The sequence below is a fragment of the Chinchilla lanigera genome, unplaced genomic scaffold, assembly GCF_000276665.1.
Source record: "Chinchilla lanigera isolate Chin_1 unplaced genomic scaffold, ChiLan1.0 scaffold00069, whole genome shotgun sequence".
Lineage (NCBI taxonomy): Eukaryota > Metazoa > Chordata > Mammalia > Rodentia > Chinchillidae > Chinchilla > Chinchilla lanigera.
The window spans coordinates 8,476,262-8,485,489 of record NW_004955470.1 but is presented as its reverse complement, the minus strand read 5'-3'; positions in this window follow the sequence as shown (position 1 = coordinate 8,485,489).

The following is a 9,228-nucleotide window of genomic DNA, read 5'->3' as shown; positions in this document are numbered from 1 at the left end:
CTCACAAAGGCTGCCACTCCAGGGACAACCCTGACCACCAGGAACTCCCCGCTTATGAAGAGTTAAACTCAACACATGAAAAAGTCCACTCTCATCAGACACTAAGCCCAAGGGTCATCATCAACGGAACCAACAAGAGACTCCAACAAGACACACAGATCTGCTCCAGGGCGACTGGCTGGATGCTTATGCTTCCATCTCTCACACTTCGTGTTACACTGGCCATTGCTGCTACCCCAAAATGCCACTATATCTTCCTACAAATTGTTTTTCTCTGGCAGCAGTCATGGGACCTCCATTATCAGGCCCCTAAGTCAGAGCATGGCAAAGTTATTCTGTGATGAAAGTAAGATCCATATTGCCAGGCTGTCCCTGTCACATCAGCTGACAGCTGGCCCTCTGCACAGGTGGGTGGGAGCTCTGCTTTACAGAGGGCTCTGGGCCTTCAGGACCAGCACGGGGAGCAAGGATGTGGACCTGTCCCCATGCTGAGGGTGACACTGGCTGGCACAGGTCCTTCCCTCAGTGAGAATGGAAATTAAAAAGGAGGCACAATTTTTCAGGTGGAAAGCTTTCATCAGACAGTAAGAGAAAAGCAGGACCTGACTCTGACAATGGTCGAACTGACCCCTACAAAAGAAAGCAAGAGAAGAAGGGGAGGGGGTCCCAGTTTGAGGAACCAGGGAAGGAGTCTAAAGAAGAGGATCCAATAGGTCCTCTGACAAGAAAATGGGGATCAGTTTTATGGGGGGCTGTAGTGGGCTGTGTCCAGCTGGTCATCATCTCAGTCCTAGCGCTGGAGAAAACCTCATGGCTGGGGGCCAGTTTTGTTCCTGAATGGAGCTGATTGTTCTTCCAGGGGCCAGCCTGGTTCCCACCATGGGATTGGTGCTCCTGCTGGAGAGATGGTCTGTCTTGGGCTGCCCACAGTTCTCTGCCTTTCCTGGGATCGAAGGGGATTCCAGATTCAGGTCAAAGGCTGAAGGCCTCTAGGCATTACTCCAGCAGGGTCTGGCACTGTAACAACTGGCAGTTAGATGTTCTTGTGGATCCTGAAAATCACTTTAGTGTCTCTTGCTTTGGCACCCTCCCTCTTGAAGTGGAGTTAGGCAAGGTCAATTCAGGGCTAACACAACAGGAGCTCCTTACGTGATTAACCTGTGTACACTCACAGCTGAGCAGGGATCTGACCCAAACGTTTAAGGAATAAAGGAGACAAAAAGTGAAGGCAGATGTGCAAGGCTTTACCCCGCTCAATTAACCGCCAGGCATCTGTAGGCCCGGTTTTGAGGTCCCTGACACGGGGGCGGACACACCACACCCTTGCCCAGCGTTTTCCCGTGTCAGTTGCATCTAGTTTTTAAGCTACTACTCCTTTCCTGTAAAAGCGAATTTACAACCTCATCGAAAGGGAGTCAAATGGAAACCAAATGAATCCCCTCTGTAACTTGCTGACATCTTTCAGAGGAAAAATGCAAGTCCACCCAGGCAAGCCACAGGTTCCCAGGACAGCTGGCGACGCAGACAGGCAGCTCCTAGAAGGTCAGGGAGGGGCTTTGTGGGGATAACGGAGGCGACGTGACGCAGTGCTGCTACTTGGGCATCGTAGGAGCAGGGAAGACGCTGAACCGAAAGGACTCAGTGTCAAAAGTGTTGAAAAACCACCCACTTCACCAAATCGGGGATTTGTTCCTAAAACCCACACTGATTCAAGGATGTGGGGGCAGTGCATACCGTCTTTCTCTAACGTCAAGTGTCTGTCTGCGAGGATGCGCTGGGAAGGGGAGAATTTTCCCTCTGCCGCGCACGCAGCTCCCAAAGCTCAGTGGAGGGCACTAGAAACGGCAACCGCGGTCGTCACTTCCGCCTCTTCACTCCCTGAGGAGCCCTTCAGACCCTGCAGAGTTGAAAACTGTGATCTGTTTGGAATTACCACGGGGAGGACAGGAGAGAAGTCCCATTTGGCCACCCCGCTCTCAGGCAGGCTGCATTAGCAAACACTTGGCCGCCTGGGTGGCCTCCTTCTCGGGCCCCTTGCAGAAGCGTGACCATGTTTCCTCCGAGGTACGGAGGCATTTCTTGAGGGGTTCTCCAGTGATCCCTCTGAAATCCCAGCACTTACCCGATGATGGATATTATCAGGCTTGAGGAAAGACTAGCACTCATCCCAAATTGAATTGCAGAATTTAGAAAGAGGGCACAGGAGGAAATCTAACACACACCTGCCTGCTAAGCACAAAATGATGGGTTTTTTACTCCGGGCTGTCCCATAAAGAAGACAGAACTACCGCTTGTGAAGAATTCAAGGCAGTGACAACTTCTCAGCCAAAGCCACTAGTGTCCTGTCAGCGCTTATGAGAAGGACCAACACATACTACATGCATTTATCCTCATCTTAGTCCACATTTTGATTTAGGTAAGAGCAGCACTGTTGCCTGCCTTGGTTTCCCCAGTGGATGCTCTGACGGCAGATCGGGGCACGTGCTCAGCACCGCATCTGTGCAGTGAGTCCACAGTCCCTGCTGACAATGAGATCCGAACTTCGGCTGCTCTTAATAACTTTGGAAATGTGTCCCCTTCATTGTGACTCTCCCCATGTGTGTGTGTGTGTGTGTGTGTGTGTGTGTGTGTGCGTGTGTGTGTGTATTGAGTATTTTAAGACCCTTCTTTTGTTGGTTTTCTTAGACTTGAGCAAGGTAATTTAAGAAGAGATTAGAAGAAATAAATTTGAAAATCCAAGTATTACTCCATCCCTGCTTATGTACAGCTATTTCAATGAGTCTAAAGTTGTTTGAATCAGTGATGCTGGATTTGCCAAAGTCTGACTGCCGGCAGTAACGGTAAGGCTCTAGGAGAAGCTTCGCTACAACAATAACTCAAGGATATTACGACTAAAGGGATCCTTTCAAATGTGAGCAAGGAGGACTGTAGCCACGTTTCTCATGGGAACAGAGTGTCCCAGGATGCGCTAGTCCAGATACGAATTATCTCAAACGGAGTTCACGCTGACATTTTTATTCCTGCCCTTTCCTAAGTCGAAAATGATAATGAAATCATAATGGCTTTGAAGTGCTTTATTTCGTATTTTCTGTTTATTTTTCCATGTCATTTCCAGATTTCCAGTCATGGCTCATATATACTTCTCTCAATGGCGAGGAGGGCTGGGCCACAGTACCTGCCCCTCTTCAACAACTACTTCCTTGTACATTCCTGTCTGTTACCCCAAAGTAGGCAGATCAGGCTCAAGGTGAGCTGCTCTGTCCTCCATGCACGCTTGCTGTCGTGCTCTGGCACTATGGAAAACCATGGGGAGATGGCATGAAGGGCAGGATGCTGGAAGGGGATGCAGCCCCCGCTGTGCAGGACCCAGTGACCAAGGGAATTTGGTGGGCACTGCAGTACGCAGGTCCGTCTCAGGTTCCTGGTCCTCAAAGTGGACGTGAGGCCCCGAGCTCAGCCCTCCTGAGCTGTCCACACTAACCAAGAAGACAACCAGGACTGAGACACGATGAGCATGCTTGTAATCGCAGCAACTCTGGGAGGCCAAAGGAAGAAGATCACAAGTTCAAGCCCAGCCTGGGTAACTTAGTGACTTAGCAAGAACTTGTCTCCAAATAAAAAATTCAAAAATAAAAAGTTCTGAGGATATAGCTCAGTGCGAAGGCCCTGGGTTCAACTCCCAGCACTGTAAAGAAAGAGAAAAAGATAATACAAACGAAACTGCCACAAAAATCAAGCACTAGGTATCTGCAGTCAGGAAGGGCTTGCGACCTCTTGCTTTCCGCTTGCGTGTAGCCTTCCTCTTGCTCCCTGTCCATCCCCTTCTCTTCTTGGCCCAGCTCTCTCTCTGTTCACATCATTTCTTCTTCGTCTTTCTGTTTCCTTCCTCCATCTCAGCTCCTGATTCAGTTTAAGTCACTCACAGGACAGTTCTGTTCAGTTAAAGAGCAGCAGGCCACTGTGTCTGTGCGCTGACTTGAATGGACCCCTAAAGGTCTCGCTGTCTCCGCCTCTCACCAGGAAGGAAGTCCCGGAACCCTGCAGGAAGCCACTCCCCGCTGCTGCCTAAAGGGAAGCGCTCTGTGGAGGGTAGTTTCCTTCTAAGCAGAGTGGTGTTTCTCAGTATCAAACTTGCACCCTTCACTTACGGGGGCCGGGCTCTGCTCTAGGTCCAGGGTCACTTTAGCATCTGGGACAGCACAGAATTGAGTCCAGGCTCCTCCATGCCTCAGGGACTTTGTCCTGACACCGCAAGTCACCCAAGATGAGGAAGTGAGAATAAGCGGAACCAGGCCTTGAACCACCTCACCCTAGCAGCCAAAGACAGAGGGCAGAGTCAGACTGGGTCTCTTTCACTCCAGGACTCCCACATTTGCAGAAGATAACATTAGCACATCAGGAGCTATCGCTTCCTCTGCCCAACTTCAGGAGGAAGGCTCACACTGAACATCACCAGCCTGGAAAAAGATCCAAATTCCCAATTCAAAGTTCGATTTCTTCTGAGTGCATATTGCTTTTGCAATGTCGTAAAATCAGAACGTCTCACGTGTCAACACAGTCAGAGTCAGGGGGCTGTTCGGGTCGGTTTTCTCCCCTACACTTACCAGTGCTCCAGTCTGTGAGCCTGTCATCCGGACATCAACCTGGTGGAGCACCCTCCTTACCCCACACTGGCAAGCTCCCAGTGGGAAGCCAAGGGGCACCATGGACCTTATGCCCCCTTTCTGCCCAGGTCACCAAGCCAAGAACCCTGGGGCGTGGACTGGCTGACTACTTCCTGGGCTTCCCCCAGTCTCGTCAGTCAGCCAACCTCTGCTACCATCTGCTCCTCGTGGCTCCTCCCTCATAAATTGGTCCTCAGCCCAAAGACGACGCTGCTCTCCCTCCCTAATTATGGCTCAGAAACACAATTCAGAGCCGCACTGCACATCAAGACTGTGATTCATTAGCACTGGGAGATTGTGGGAACTTGTCCTCACCTCTCATCAGCGATTGGAATGTGGATCCTCTTGCTGTTTGGTTTTCCACAATCTTCATGAAACGAGATGCAGTGTTCGTTTCTAAGGCTTTCCCAAGCAACTGTCTTCTAATGGGAAAACTTTCACAAAAAAATATGTATTGCATGCCAAACAGCTAACCTCACACTCATAAATATTTATGTTTTAGGCAGAGTTGAAACATCATTTGTAAGATGGATGTGCTTCTTTGGAGTTCCAACAAGAAAATGCCTGGAGACTTGAACTCACTTTTACAGCTAATAGGCACAAAGGCAGCGGTGGTGTGCTGGGGGGCGATGCGGGGGACAAAGTGGAATCACTAAGTGTTCCGGGAACCAGTCATCTCGCGAGAACTCCAAAGTTACCTCCTTCCCACTACAGCGGAAGACGGGAACAGCCGTGTTGGGGATGTGCAAACCTCTGACACTGCTATTTGGAAGGGGTGCAGTGCAGTACTGGGGTCTCCAAGCATGGTTCTTACGCTGGGGCGACCACATCTGCAAAGGTCTAGTAATACATGTAGATTCTCAGGTTCCAGGAAGATCCGCTGAGTCAGAAAGTGGGCTGGGAGAGGCAGAGATCTGTGTTTGGCCCCACTCCTCAAGGTGATTCAGAGGCACCTTGGGTTGTGAGAAGCAGCATGGTTCACAGTCCCTGTAATAGAGAAAACTGAATTTGACTCCACCACGGTATAACCCAGGGGCCTCTGGTGAGTGGCTTAACCTTTAGCTTCATTTTCTTCCTCTATGAAAAGGCAAAAAGAGTATGTTTTCCCCATAGGATTGCTAAGCGAATCCACAGAGAAAATCTAAACAGATTCTTTGTTAGAATTCCTGGCACACAATAAGCATATAATACAATACATGTTTTTTATTATTATAACTAAATTAATATAGTTTAATCTAGACATAAATAGACTGTAAATACATGAGGAAAGAGAAAGTTACATTTTTAAACAATTCTCGAAAGTCAAAGCAACCTTGATTGAACTTGGATGATTAAAAGTAACTGCATGTGAAAATCAATTTTTTCTTTCCTATCAAAGGAAAGACGCCCTTTCTGGAGCGCACAATGCACTGAGCCCTTCTGAGGTGTCTGTGAATCCCTTGGGCCCTCCTTTGGTTCCAGCTGCTGAGCAGAGACCACCTCTGAGCAGAGGCCCACCAATTTTGCCAGTGGCCACCCCACCCCCTGCCCTTACTCCAAGGAAGCCCCTTACCTCTTACTTCCTGTGCAGACATTTTGCTGGCCCACAGCCAGGAAGGTCTGGGGAGCTGCTGTGTTCGTGTTGCACACTTGGAACTGCAGGAGAACCCGTGGCCAGGAAACTACCATAAACTCGTGGAAGACTGGGGCCGGTGGTCAGTGGTGTCTGTTCTCAGCCACTGGGCAGAGAACTTGGATTTACCAAAGACCTGCGAAGGCCACGGACCAGCTCAGTAAAACACCCTGGGACTTTCTGGCAGCCCCACGTATTTGTCCTCTCCTGTTAGGCCCTGGATTCACTTCTAAAACAAGCCACCTGCCGGCAACACTCAGCCTCTGTTTGAGGACCTGAGATGGCCACCATCGGCCAACAGGAATAGGGACGTAGGAATAGGTTTTCCCTCCTGTGGTACTGCGGATAGAGTCCAGGGCCTTCACACAGAGCCACGTCCCCAGCCCTTCTTTACTTATTGTTGTAAGACAGTCTCTCTGCTTCTCTAAATTCTTCAGGCTGAACTTGAACTTGCCTTCCTCCTACCTCAGCTTCCCAGACTGCTGGGATCACAGGCCTGTGCCACCGCACCCAGTGGAGGTTAATTTGTTTTAAAGTTCGCTCACTGCTTTGTGATGTAGAACAAGGACTGTGAAAGGGAGCTCCACAGATAGGTTTCAAAGGAGTCCATAAAACCACTGAAATTTTATCCAAGCTCTATGTGCACATACTTAGACCTAGGACTACACAAAGTTGAAGTTGGTGTGTGGGGGTCACAGGATAAGTTCATTATAGCACATTTGGATGGCTTTTTAAATTCTGTGGACATATTGCAATTTCAAAACCTTCCAGAATACTTGCAGTGGGTACAACATCAACTAGTTCTTGTATTGGCTGAGAAGATTCGACATACCCAGTCCTTGCAGGTCCACTCAAATTCCTGTTTGAGCATTCCTTCCTGAGCTTCTCTCTTGGTGCCTGGCCCTTTTTCAAAGCTCACACTTCTATCTTACCAATGCTTGTATTGGTCTGCTATTGGTCCTATGACAAGTTGCCACAGAGAGTATGCCTTAAAACCACACAAAAGAGTTATCATACGCTTCCAGAGGACACAAGTCCAACATGAGTTTCCCCAGTCTAAAGTGAAGGTCAGCAGGGTTGTGTTCTTCTGGAGGGAATCAGGGAGAACCCTATCCCTTATCCTGTCCACCTCTTCTACAAGGACATGTATGTGCCGGGTGTGGGACCTTTGTGGCACCCCTCCATGCTCTTGCTGCTGTGCTTTGTTCTAGCTCTCTTACTACTCTCTTGTGAAGACCCTGTGATTACTTGACCCTCCTGAATGTTCCAGAGTAATCTCCCCTCTCAAGATCCCTGACTTAATCCTGCCTGCACAGTCCCTGGGATTATGTGACCTTAACCTGTCACAGCTTCTTGGGTGAGGATGTAGATGTTGATGTGGCATGTCACCCTGCTGTCACCCAGCCAGCTACCTGAGTGTTCTTGAGTGTGCCAGGAAATGGGATGCTCTGTGACCATCTTTGGACATTCACCTTCCTCCACTACCACTCAGGCATCTGGTCCCCGTGGGACAACCTTTGTGTAACTACCTCCATGCTGGGTAACACCACTATCCCTCTCTGTGCAACTCAACCTTTGTTTCCTTTTAGGCTCCTGATTAAGTGATTACGTGGTACAAGTTCATGTTAGTTTTGTTTTGTTTTGTTTCGTTTTGTTTTGTAGAACTAGGGATCGAACCCAGTGTCTTTCAATTTTTTTTTAATTGCCCACCTGGAGCTGGAACTTTTGATCCTCCTGCTTCAGCCTCCCAGAGTGCTGTTATTAGAGGAATCCTGCTATACTGGTTCATACATGTCAGTTTGGAGAAGCCTGTGGCTCAGTAGTAATATAGCAAAGAAAGCAAAGAAACAATGCAGTATGGCACAAGAAAGAACAAGGTTCCAGCTGGTTCCCTGTAAGGCAGATACTCACCAACTCTGGGGCAGGTAGGAAGAGTTTTTCATGGTGTGCTTTGAAGCGTTTCCCCTTGACCAGAGTGAGTACGAATGTAGAAGAGGGAAAGTCCTGAGTCTCAGTGCCAGCAGTGTCGTATGCAGACCACGACCTCACCAGTTGCTGTACTGTTGGTGCTGGAGTGTCCCTGGAGGTCCCTGTGATGCATACCTGACCCCCACAGGTGAAGCTTTGGGGAAGTGGTGGGCCCTTTAAGAGGCAGGGCCTCTTCAGGAGATCCTCTGGTCTTTAGAGCTATGCCTCAGTGCAGGTGGTGGACTCCAACTCTCTTTCCTCTCTCCTTTGCTTCCTGGCCAAGACATGAGCACTTTTCTGTACCCTGAGCCCCTTGTCTTTGCCATCTGGAATCCCCCCATCACCTCCAGAAATGTAAAAGCCAGGCATCTACAAAGTCATGGGCTGGAACTTCTACAACTGGGGCCAGAATAGACCTGCTTCACTCTATAAGTTAAGGTATTTTTTTTTACAATGTTGGAAAATAAATTAATACCACTGATGAGTCTATACTGTGTTTGTGTCCTGGACTCCTGGATCTGTCTACAGACCTGGCTACACCAGCCAGAGTTCCCTCTCCTGTATCTGGCCAAACATTTCTTGTCAGTGTAACCTGGTGCATCAGTTAGCTTCACAAGGCTGTGTTTATCCAGATAGAGACTGACTTAAATTAAGAGCCAGAGCTAGAGACCTTTGGCACAGAGTCCTGTTTATGTGACTGCCGGCAGGAACTAAAGAATGTTTTGGAAATATGCCCAGAGACCTGAGGTTTAACCTAAACCCAGCCCCTGTCAAGCCCACATGTGCTTGTAGTCAGTGGCTTTCTTTCTGCAAGCAGGAATCTCTATCGCTATACACCTTACTGTCATGATGCTAAGAGAGAGAAATGTACTGTGAAAAGCAGGTAAAAATGCATGTAAGTTATGGTATAGATCTGGAATGTCCCCTAAACGTCTAATGTGTTCAAAAGTGGGGCTTGGGGGCTGGGGATTTAGCTCAGCGGCA